This window comes from Vicugna pacos, unplaced genomic scaffold (genome assembly GCF_048564905.1).
Source record: "Vicugna pacos unplaced genomic scaffold, VicPac4 scaffold_20, whole genome shotgun sequence".
NCBI classification, from domain to species: Eukaryota; Metazoa; Chordata; class Mammalia; order Artiodactyla; family Camelidae; genus Vicugna; species Vicugna pacos.
In genome coordinates this window covers 48,024,803-48,038,157 of record NW_027328741.1, presented here as the reverse complement: position 1 = coordinate 48,038,157, position 13,355 = coordinate 48,024,803, and the positions used below count along the sequence as shown (strand labels likewise).

General features: G+C 31.6%; 1 long non-coding RNA gene across 1 annotated transcript; it reads left to right on the top strand.

The window, feature by feature from the left end:
* Nucleotides 1-4,358: 4,358 nt before the first annotated feature.
* Nucleotides 4,359-5,454, top strand: LOC140693726 (uncharacterized). The gene is made up of 2 exons (XR_012069427.1): nucleotides 4,359-4,615; nucleotides 5,208-5,454. It is a non-coding gene; the product is annotated as an uncharacterized lncRNA (long non-coding RNA).
* Nucleotides 5,455-13,355: the final 7,901 nt, after the last annotated feature.

The window sequence follows — 13,355 nt, the reverse complement described above, 5'->3', positions numbered from 1 at the left end:
TACTTTTTATCTTTATTTCAATTCTTTCTTTTTTATCTATATTTTTCCCCTCTTTCTGCTGACTTTTTGTTATATTTGCTCTTCTTTTCTTGATTAGTTTACATAGAACATTATATTATTTATCTCAAATTTTTCTTCTACTTTGAGGGGGGTCTTGTCACTATGTACTTCCCTCTTAAGCCTGCTTTAACTGTATTCCATAGAGTTTGTGTATTTTTTGTCATATTTCTTAAGATATTTTTTAATTTCTTCTTTTACTCATCACCTCCCCTCCTTGTTTTATTACCATGTTTTTTAATCTGCATGCTGTCATTTTTTTCTCCCTGTTTTTCTGTGACTGATTTCTAGTTTCATGGTATTATACTCAGAAAATTTGCTTGTTATATCTTCTTAAATTTGTTGAGGCTTATTCAATGACTGAGTACATAATCTTTCCTGGAAAATGTTCCATGTGCACAGGAAAAGAAAATATATTCTGTTTTGGGGAGAAGTACTGTTTTGAAAATATCAGCCATCTCCAATTATTTTATAATGTCTTTTAGTATCTTTGTTCCCTTATTAATTTTCTGTGTGAAAGACAAATCCAGTGATGGTAATGGGGAGTTATAGTCTCCTACTGTGCTTGTGTTTTCAGGGATTTCTCTCTTTTTATCTATTAGCATTTGTCTTTCTTATTAGGTACTCCTATATTGAGTGAGTATATCTTAATTTGTATAATACCCTCATTGTTTATTGCTCCTTTAATCATTATATCATGTCCTTGTTTATTTTCCTCTATGGCCTTTGTTGTAAAGTCTCTTTTGTGTGAAGTCAGTACTGCTTGTCCTTCTTTCTTGTCATGTGTATTTGCATGGAATATAGCTTTCCATCTTCTAACTTTCAATTGATGTGTGTTCCTCTTACTAAAGTGGGTCTCTTGTATGCTTCATAATATTGGGTATTGTTATATTATCCCATCTGACAATATATATCTTTTGACTGAAGCATTAAGTCCAATTATTTTTGTTATAGTTATTGAAAGACTGGTGTTTATTTCCATTTTGAACTTCATTTTCCAGTTGATTTTGTATTTATTTTTGTTCATTTCTTTTTCGTTTTGTGACTTGATAAATTTTCTTTTATTATCTTGGGTTCTCTTTGTCTTTGTTACTTCATTGTAAGATTTTGACTTATGGTTACCTTGTTTTGTATTTATATTGACCCATACCATATCTGTTTATTATAACTGATAACAATACAAACTAAAACCCATTCTACAGAGAAGAGAAACACGAAGAAAACACACTGTATTGACCTGTTTCACTCTGCGACCCTTAAAAATTTTGATGTCTTGTTTTACATAATCTTATTTATTCTTTTGTAAGTCATTGTAACTATTGCCTTTATAATATTGCCAAAGTCTTTTCTATAGCATCCTGCTTCTTTTTTATTTAGAGCAGAATTTTCATTATTTCTTTTTCTCTTGCTAAATTCTTTTAGTGTTTTCTTGTGTTGAATATATTTATCTCTCCTTGTATTCTAAAAGATATCCTTGCTTGATAAATTATCTTAGAATACCATTTTCTTTCATTCAGGACTTTGAATATGTCTTGCCACTGACTTCTGCCTGCTGTATTTGTGTAGGAAATGAGTTTAAAATATTATGTATATAATTGTATATATACGTAAAGACCGCCTAGAAATGAAGTTAACAAATAAGGTGAAATCATATACATTAAAAAACAGAAAACATTGATGATGGAAATTAAAACTGATCCAAAGAAGTGAAAAGATCTCTTATGTTAATGATGTGAAACAATGTGGTTCAAACAAGCATACTACCCAAAGGAATCTACATTTAGTGTGATTCATCTCAAAATAGCTATGAAATATTTCCATTAAATAGAACAAATAATTTCAAAATTTATATGTAATCACAAAGATCATGAGTTGCAAATATAATCTTGAAAAAGTGTATTAAATCTAATGGTGTAAAGTTTTCTGATGTTAAACAGTCCGACAAATCTTTAGTAATTAAGACAACATGATATGGGCTCAAAAACAGACACCAATCAGTAGAAGAGAATAGAGCAACCAGATATAATCCCTCACACCTATGATCAATTAATCCATGAAAAATGAAGCAAGAGTATAAAATGAAGAAAAGACATTCTCCTCAATAATTAGTGCTGGGGAGATTGAACATTGAAAAAATAGATTATAATATTTCCTCACATTCTATACAATCCATGACAAAGAATAACATTTTATTTCTTTTGTTTACTAATATTTCTTGTACCTTTAGTTTATAGATCTATGTTTAGATCTTTTATTTCACTTACCAATTTATTCCTATATTATTCTTTTGGGTATAAATTTACATAGAATTATTTTCCTAATTTCTCTTTCTGATAATGTGTTGTTACTATACAAAAATGCAACGGATATTTGTATATTGATTTTGAATTCTTTAAGTATATTAAGTTTGTTCATTATTTCTTACAGTCACTGGTGGAGTCTATGGAGTTTTCTATCAATGCATAATTATGTCATCTGTAAAAACTTTACTGCTTTTTTACAAGTTGGATGACTTTTATATTTTTTCTTGACTAGTTGTTCTGGCTAGGACTTCTAGTAATGTAATTTAAGACCTGTGAAATTGAACTACTATTTCTTATTACTGCAACAGAGGAAAACATTCCTGTATGTTAACATTGATCTTGATGTTAGTCATGGGTTTTACATATATGCCTTTTATTATGTTTAGTTACATTCTATCTAGAGTGAATTTGTTAGGAATATTTTTATACAAAATTATGGTCAGATCTGTAAATAATTTTCTTACATTCATTGTTCCATTTGCATATGTTAAATAATAATTATGAATGAGGACTAAATTCAAATTAACTTTAGTTTATAATACGTATAGTATGCCATGAATTCAGGTTGCTAATATTCACTTAGAATGGAATATACGCATACTGAAGGAAAAATTTACATTGTAGCTTGAGTGTACATTATTTAAAAATTTTATCACTCATTTTGAATTTGGCTTATATTTAATGGAATTTATGTCTAAATAAATAGTTTAAGTTTTGCTAGAACTAGATTTACTACAGTTTACTGATAAAGAACATAGCTATTATTTACAGTTAGTGCAAAATACACTTGCCTTAAAATGCCGTATTATACTAACAATGCCAGCTGTTTCAGGACTGAGAAACATATTGCTTCTTAAATGCATCACATGGTTTTTCCACCCCAACCCACTATACTGTTATTGCTTTGTTTTTTGATTGTTTGTTTGCCCCTTAATGGAGGCACTGCTTATTGAGCACAGGATCTTGTGCATAAGTGTATTTATCAACATCATTCTGGAACACTTAACAGAAGTCACAAGAGTATGGATTATAAAGATGACAAGAAATTTTATTGCATCTGGGGACTTATAAACCTCTGAGTGAAAGAATGGTAAAAAATAATTTGTAAATATACAATAAGCTTTTCTCTTTTGTAATTTTAAAGTAGAATATTAAATTATGTTTATTTTATTTATAACACTGATTTACAATTTAAAACAACAATTACCCACTTTGGGATTTCTTAAATTTGATACATTATTTTAATCTAATTTTGTTTCATAAATATTTAAAATTTATATATAAACATAACAAATATACTGATATTTAGTCTTCTCATGTTTTGTATATAGAGCTACTTATTGTAAAGCACACAAATACCTACTTCCACCTCCTAATAAAATTATGTTTCACTTTACTTACAAAAGATGATGAAAATTTATAACTTTTCTGTACAGGTTTTACAAAAATTTCACTTTAAATTCCAAAACTTTAAAATTATTTTATATATTTTGTGCATTATTAATACTCTGTTCACCAATCTGCTATAAATTTGTGTACAAAAGGATGGAGATTGGTTTTATTTCATAGTCCCCAAAATTAAATAATTTTAAAAGATATTGTGAGGATAATATTTGCAGATCACACTATAAATATAAGCATCCTATATGTTTCATTTTTACTTTATGAATGATAAGGAATCACTGGCTGAATGTTCCACTTGTGTTGCTAGGAGACCAGTCGTTTTGTGATGTCACAGCTGCTCAGGTTGAGAACCATTGTGATGGCCTAACAGTTTAAATGTGCAGGCCTGCCAAAGCAGCATTTGAAGCTGCAGTGCTCAAAATCATGCAGATTTGAAAAGTACTTGTAGAAAAAGTTATATGAGATGGCACATGTTTCTTCAGAAATTCAAGATGTGTCTCGTAAAGATATACCAACTGGTTCAGGAAACTCCGGTAGATCTCTATTGTGTGAACAAACATTTTCTGGCTACTTGGACTTGAGATCTATAATTGAAGAAAATGCTTTTCAGACTTTGTCTGAAGTATTTTTGATTAAAAGACCATGTTACACACATTGTGTCTCTGAACCAGATGAAGATAATGACATTCGTTTCCTGACATTTCCAAGAAAACTCTAGAAGTTGGCTGGGAGTGACCAAATTAAATCCATCTGGTGGGATGATAATGGAGCTTCCATAGTGATTGATGAGGATATCTTTAAGAAGGAAGTTTTGGAAAGAAAGGCCCCTTTCAGAATATTTGAAACTGGAAGTATGAAAACTTTAGTTAGACAAATTAAACTTTATGGGTTTAGTAAAGTGCGGCAGAATTTTTAAAGTTCTGCTTGTCTGGCTGACTTTCTGGCAGAAGAATTAGAAGTCTCTGTTTTAAGCAAGGTATTAAGTAATTTTAGTTACCGCTGGGTAACTTATGTATAAAATTTTATTTTGTACATCAAATTATGAGAATATAAATGTAAAGTGAGCTTTTGAATATCGTACAAAACTAATAAGGCTAAAATCCTTTATTTTTTCTAAAAAAGGACAGTGCCTTAAGTAGTCAAGATTATGAGATAGTTGCTTGTAACTATGAATCTTACCAGAAATCTAAAAAATTTTAAAAGCTGCTTTTAAAAAGTAGCATTCACCCTTATTTCAAATGCTAACTTTTTAATTTGATGACTATAAAATTTAAAAGTGTATATTCCAAATAAGGAATTTCAAAATATCGTCAACATTGTTCATATTTTGATGATATTTTCTTTGCATGGTAAATGTGAACTCTGAGGTTTTCTAGGTTAGGCTTATTGTAGTGTTGTATTTTGGTTTAAAATATTACTAAAATATTTCTCCTTTTGTTGTAGCTGCAGTTCTATCATAATCCAAATTTTAAACGTGGCTTTCCCCTGCTTCTAGTGAGAATGAAAAGAAGAGTTGGGATTAAAAATGACTGTCTGGTATCTTGATTGGCTGAAGATTTCAAAAAGAAGCACTTTAAAGTAGGGTGTAATGTGGACAATCATAATTCTGATTTTTAGCTGACACTCATGGAGAAAGTGCATTTTTACCTTCTGCAGATTTAAACATGCCTCTAATAATAAAGCCCTCTAATAGCCACATAATTGGTGATACAAATATCCCGATCAGAGGTGATTTTTCTCCTCCATCATCAATGTCAGTTAGACCACCAGAACAAAGTGTAGTGGATCAACGTGCTGTTTTAAATCAGTTGACCACTCTCCACGGGCACTCTCAAAGCAACTACACTGAAGCAAATGGCCGTGTTGTGAACTTCATTACAACTACAACTTCTAATTCTCAGTACAGCATCTTGTCTCCCATACAGAGCAATTGTTTTCGACTGATGATGCAGCCTTCTACTTATCCAAATAGATATCACAACATATCTTCCAATGAAGGTCGTTTTTCTAAACTTCAACCAGGGAGCAATCAATGGTTTCCAGTGCCAGTGATAGCAGATACATCAGCTACATCCCTTTCAATGTGAAATCATCAGCCATCTTCAGTTTATGAACGTCATCCTAATTACAACTGATCTTCCAGGGGACTACCAGATAATGCAGTAAAACAAAGATTAAAATTGATGTTGGCAAATGTCGACAAATATCTGCAATTTTCTCATTTGAACAGTAAACATAGATTTGTACCTTTATTTTCCATTTTTTTAAATAGTTTTAACAGTTAAATGGGAAACTAAGTTACCATTTAAAGAAAAAAAGAGATATTTGATTCTTATGATCATTTGATGGAACAATATGGGAGTAAATTTAAATAATTTCTTGTAAGGAAGAAGAGAAAATGGAAGAATTTGGTAAAAGATCAAAACATGGAGAGAGGGAAAATTACTAAGTGGTTTTGGGTTCATCCTGGAAAGTATCAAAAGTGTTAAGTTAGGATAGGTTGGAACAGGAGATAAATGATGGAACCAGCCCAGGGATCATGGTCTCTTTTATGTCATCCCTGGAATCATAAAGGTCACATGATGTAGTCTCAGAAGGCACATTCATCATGTGGTAGAATTTAAGAAATAATTTTATATTTGTTATTTTTGTGCTGTTCTGAAAGCATTCAAATTGGTGCTTTCATTTCCTGCCCTCAAGAGCCTTCACTATATTTTCTTGTCAATAATTAATGTTGATTTAATGTACCATCCAAAGTCAAGCTTAAGTCCTCAGGTTGTCACTAAAAGCCTTTCAAACTCTAAGCCTACAAACTCAACTTAGTTTTTTCATTTCTTTATAAATCTGGCATCGGACTATCTTGGCATATCTTTATGTTTCAGCATATCTGGATAAACATCCAGGCAAATGCTTTTCAGCTATGTTAGCTCTAAACTCACCACTTTATCTCCAGCTCATCTTTGAACATTTGGTGTCCTCCTTTTACCTACTTACACTTTCCAAGTCTCAGCACTAAATCCACCTCCTCCAAATGTTTTCTGTCTATCCCCCTTTCCTTGTCTAATTTTGATACCAGCACAGTAAGCACAGCACATGCCACAGGATGCATTTAAGTATTTAGTGAATGAAAAATACATGTTCACTTTAAGCAAAATCTACTTTTCTGAAACAACAAATCTCTTATGGTTTTCAAACTATTTCGTTATGGTCTTTACTCTTCACCACAAACTAGCTCTTTTCATAGCTCAAGGTCTAGTCACTCAAGACACGAAGTGGAGGTAGGTACAGGAGACAAAGTATTATTTTCTTCTTAATTCATGCCTACAGACGCCTAAAGGATTCCATTCTCATTTGCTGTATTTTTTCCTATCTCTTCATCACCCACCCACCACAAAATAGCTGATTCTCTTCCCCATTCTGATAACTATACTGTTTTCTAATTAATTTACTTTTAGAATCAGAGCATTTTCCAGATGAGACAGTGCCATTGCAAACATTTGATGTAGGTTTATACACCCCACATAACTTGTGTCCTTTCTAACCTTCACACAGTTAGTACCTAAGAGGTACTAGAACCTTGGTTGGGGGTTGTCATATTTAGTAACCAAATTGCAATCAAATTTGTGTGAACTAGAAGGAGGTGAGGGTATTGGAGTTGAAAAATTTTCCAACTGCAAGAATCCAAATTTCTGCAGGTATTATGAAATATAAATTATTTATGGAAGACTTTGACATTTTCCAATTAATTTAAAATGAAAGGTGAAGCATTATCAGAATGTAAAATGCCCTGAAATGCTGGAAAAATTGTAGACAAGGTCAGGGAGCCTAAGGCTTCTGCTCATAATCATGCAGCCAGTGTCAGCTGATAAGCCTGGAATGGCAACATAAAGCCCTGAAAATTTGTCACCATTTGTGAAGAAAGCTTTTGATAATCTGGAAAAAGGGCAAATGGGCCAGGGTAAGCTCTTGCAACATCCCACCAATATGACCTTAACCAATAGAAGAAAAGAGCCCACTTACTGCAGGAGATCTTTGTCTGGACAGCAGTGGTTTTTCCGACAAAAGAAACATCAAGCTTTTAAGATTGTTATCTCAACTCTGATGTTGGCTCTGTTGTTGCTTACATTAGCAGTCTGGGATTCAGATGAGCTGGTTCAGCAGCTAGCTTCCAGCTCTCTTATCACACAGTTGGTCTTACCATGATCATGTTAACAAGGTTCTATACTGATAAGTTAAAGGCTCCAATTTACTTTCAATATTAGAAATCTAAAAGAAGAATATTGTTTGTCCATATGTAGATTTCTACCTGGGAAAAGCTAGACTATTGGCAAAAGTACAAAAGTTGGCTGGTGTTTGAAAACTATTCTCTTAGCCCTGCCCAATGAATCCTTCCCACTATCTACTACAAATATATCTACCACTGTGTGTGTGTGTGAAGATGGATTGTTAAGCAGTAACTAAGTTTGTCTTAGTTGAGTCATCAGTGAATTATTCCTCTGCATCTGGCAGAATCTCTGTGAATTAAGAGTTTCATTGAGCCACCAGATTTCCTTCCGATCAGGGAGAGGTAGATTACATTTCTCCCAGTATCCTTATTGTTAACTGTTCATTGAATCCCGAGCTGATGCTACGGCAAGCCACTGAAACCTTGAATTGGACTGAGACATATGCATTCTCCAGTCCCCAGAGACCAGCACAGGCCTGTGTCTCCTTTTTAATTTATGCTTATGTCTAATTTTTTTTTCTAATTCTCATTGTTGACACATCTTATTTTGGCTTTGAAAACCCATTGACTTATTTATAGAGAGTGAACCACTGACTTAATCCCATTCACCTAGAAATTGCAATAATCTTTCTTTCCTTGGACTACCTGGAATAAAGTGAGCGTAGTCATCATTTTGAAAGCAGTCCTCAGTGCCAATAATTCAGAACCATTACACATCTTAGCCCAGCACTTGAGCAAGAATATTTGTTGTGGATCTCAGGGATTATCCTCACATCTCCTAATGCAACCATTGTTATCCAAAATCAAGTCTTGGTCAGTATTGCATTCCCTTTGCAAAACAGTTAAGAATTGTAGTTCTGAGATTTTGCCATGCTGAGATTTTCAGCAACCTAGCATGTTCCTTTCTTACCGATGCTGTCGTGGAGATGAGACCATCGGTCAGAGACAGTGAACTTTACCACTCACAGCAAGAGCAGCCAGTTTTAAATTTGTATCCATTTCCTAATTTCAGATGAATACACAGAGTGAAATTTTGATGGCTACAGAAGCAGTGGGCTGTTAACATGAAGAAAGTTTAAGGCATGGTAAAACACTAATTCTGACAGTATATTTATGTATAATTTATTAGAATCACTTATTTATTAGTATCTTTACCTAGGATAAGCATTTCACCACTCAAGTTTACTTGCTGCAGAAACAATAATGAGAAATGACATGGGAAAAAATGGCCATTCACTTTGTATTTTTCCTTCTGCTTCTATTGAGATATAATTGGCGTAGAACATTGTGTAAGTTTAGGTGCAGAGGATTGTGATTTGATTTACAAGTATCATGTAATAAATATCAAAGCAACTTTAGTGAGAATTCATTATCTCATTTCGATACAATATTAAAGAAATACAAATTTTTTTCGTTGTGATGAGAAACCTTAGGGTGTGCTGTCTTAACAACATTCATATGTAAAATAAATCAGTATTAATTGTAATTTTCATGTTACTATGGGGCATCCCTCGAACACGTTTATTTTACGGCTGGCAGTTTGTTGCTTTTGAGTGCATTTGTCAAATTCTCCTTTCCCAACCCCTGTCTCTCTTAACTACAAATCTTTTTTCTATAAATATGTTTTCTTGTTTTTGAGGTGTACTTTAATGTAAAAACTGTGTTAGTTTTTCTTACACAACATTCTGTTTGCAATTTATAGTACATTTCAAACTGATCACCAGAATATATCTAGATATGATATGTTGCCATTTAAAGTTATTTCATAGTTATTTACTTTTCCCCATACAGCACATTTCTTGTCCCTGACTCATTTAATTTGCAACTGGAAAATTTTCTCTCTTAAATTTCGACAAATATTTCTTTTTATTCATCCCACTTCCCTCCTTCTTGTGAACAACCTGTTTCTTTATATATCTATATCTACTTTTCTATTGTGTTATCTTCATTCATTTTAAATTCCAAATACAAGTAAAATCATACAGCATTTGTCATTCTCTTTCTGAATTATTTCACTTATCATATTACCCTCTTGGTCTAACCATTTTTTGCAAATGACAAGAACTTATTCTTTTTATAGCTGAGTAATACCCCATTGAATTTTTATGTGTGTGTGTACATATATATATATATATAGATATAGATAAATCTATAAAATATAAAGAAAAAATGGGTAGATATATATATTCTATAAGCACACATTTTCTTTATCCATCATCTATTGATGAGCTATTAATTTGCTTCTATATCCTGTCTATTGTAAAAAATGCTGCAGTAAATATAGGTTTGAATTTATCTTTTCTAGTTAGTGTTTTTATATTCTTTGAATAAGTATCCATTTATGGAAATACTGGATTATATTTCCTTTTTAATTTTTAGATAAAACTGCATAGTGTTTTCCACAGTGGCAGCACAAATTTACATTCCCTCAAGCAGTGCATCAGGGTTCTTTTCCTTACATCCTCACGAACACTTATATTTGTTATCTTTGATAATAGTCATTCTGACAGGACTGACATAAAATCTCATTGTGTTTTGGAATTGCATTTTTCTGATGGTTAGTGATGACCGGTTTCATATGTCTGCTGGTTACCTTATCCACGCTGTATATTCATTTTTTTAATGCGCTAAATGACCATAACTGTCTGATTTCATTTTTAGGCATTCTTTGTGTTCCATTATTCTGTTTGTTCTGTGCCACTACCATATAATTTTTATTACATTAGTTTTGTATTCTAGTTTTAAACCAGGGAAGAGACACATCCCCTTTTTCTTTGACAAATATGTTTGTATTTTTTGTTTGTTTTCTTTCCTTTTCCTATTTTTTAGTGATTTCAACACTTCTGTATTTACATGTAAATTTAAGTATTATTTATTTTAAATTCTGAAAATGCCCTTGGATTTTAATAGGCATTGAATTTAATTAGTGTATTTTCTTGGGTAATACTGTCATTTAAATAATAATTTTTCCTCATCAATGAACACAGTATACCCTTTCATCTGTTTGCATTATCTTCAATTTCTCTTATAAATATTTCATAGTTTTCTGGGTACAGGTCTTTTACCTCCATGGTTGGATATATTTCTTGATTTTTTTTTGTAATGCAACTGTAAATGAGACAGTTCCCTCAATTTCTCTATATGTTATCTTGTTGTTATTGTGCAGAAATGCAAGATTTCTGTATGTTAATTTTACATTCTGAAATTTTATCAAATGCATTGATAAGCCCTAGTAGTTTTTAGGTGTCATTATTAGGATTTCTGTTAAAAGTATATCATCAGCAAACAGATTCTTTTACTCCTATTCTTTATTAACTATATTATATTTACATTTATTTTGGATAGCTATGGCTAGAATTTTCAATATTATACTGAATAAAATTGGTTAGAGAGAGCATTCTTGTCTTCTTCCTGCTCTTACAGGAGAAGCTTTCAACTTTTAATCAGTGAGTGTCATGTTAGCTGAGTTCTTGTCATACATGACCTTAACTGTTTTGAGGTATGTTTCCTCATGCCCAGTTTGAGGAGAAATATAATCATAAATAGTTACTGAAATGTGAAAACATTTTATGACTCTATTGATGTGACTATATAATTTTTATTATTTAATTTGTTAGTGTGATATATCATATTGATTACTTTATAGGTAATGAATCACTTTTGCATCCCTGGAATAAAATGGACTTAATCATAATGTATAATCCTTTTAATGTATTTTTTGCGTTGCTAACATTTTAGTGATGATTTTTGCATCTATGCTTATCAGTAGTATTTAATCTGTAATTTTTTGAGGTATTTGTTCCAGTTTCAGTAATAGTGTGATACAGAAAGGTGGGGTAAGAAGCCTTCCTTCTGCAAATTTTTGGAATTCTCTGAGAAGTATAGGTGATAGTTCTTCTGTAAATGATTTGCAGAATTCACCTGTGAAGCTGTCTAGGGCTGGAATTTTGTTTCTTGGGAGATTTTGTTTTATTACTTATTCAATTTCATTTGTGATAATCTGTTCATATTTTCCATTTCTCAATCTATCCTGGAGATTATGCCTTTCTAAGAAATTGGGCATTTCTTCTAGGGTTTCCATTTTATGACATATAATTTGTTGTATCTTCTTATGATGCTTCATATTTCTTTGATATAAGCTGTAACTTCTCACTTATTTCTGAGCTTATTAATCTGTACTCTTTTTTTACTCATGAGTCTGGTTAAGGTTTATCAGTTTTATTTATCTTTCAAAAGCCATTATCTAGTGAGATCGAATGTATTTTTAATCATTATTTTATTTATTTATGTTCTCACCTTTCAGCTGTCTTTCTTTCTACTAACAAGTTTTTTTTATTGTTTTGCTACATCTTTTGTTTGTAAGATTGTGTTATAACAGTGAGATGTTTCTTATTTGTATAAGTGGGATTATTTTGCTATAAGCATTCCTTTTAATATTGTTTTTGCTCTACATCATGGACTATGTTTTTGTTGTCATTTTTCTTTATATATGTTTCCTTTGATTTTTATATCAATCCATTGTTTGTTTAATATTGTATGATTTATCCTCCACATTAACCATTTTTCTTAGGTTTTTTGTTTTAGTAAACTTCTATTTTCACAGAATCCATATGTTTCTTCAAAAAATAAGGAGAAAAATAATAAAATTTATACAAAAATTGGAAAGAGCTAAATTTTCTAAAATTATCTTGGAAAAATGAACAAAGCTGTGGGTATTGTACTCACTGACTTTAGAACATACTACAAAGATACAGTAATCAAAACATCAAAATTTATCACTAAAAGAGACACATAGATCAATGCAACAAAATCAAGAGTCCAAAAATATACCCACACACATAAGTTCAATTAGTCTACAATGAAGGAGGCAAGAGTATACAATGGAAAAAGGTAGTCTCTTCAACAAGTAGTTCTGGGAAAACAGAACAGTACATGTAAAAGGAAGATGTATGAGCACTTCCTTCTATAGAACACAAAATATGATAAAAATGGATTAATTTCCTAAATGTAAAACCTGAAAATAGACAATTTCTGATCAAGTACATGAGGAGAACAGTCTTTGAGGTAAATGATAGCAATATTTATTTTTGATCTCTCTCCAAATGAAAAAAAAGTAAAATTAGCAATAATACTTTTTTCTTTACTGAGGAAAAATTAGATGTACTATATGATACAGGGATTCTTCTTCTTCTATAAGTGTGAAGTGCAAAACCTTTTACAGAGCAAAGAAAACCTTCTACAAGACATATGACAACACACAGAATAGAAGGAAAAATTTCGGACAGTAAGACCAACAAGGTGTTAATATCTGTTATATATGTAGCAAATTAGACTCAGTATTTTAAAACACAGGCCCCAACTTAAAA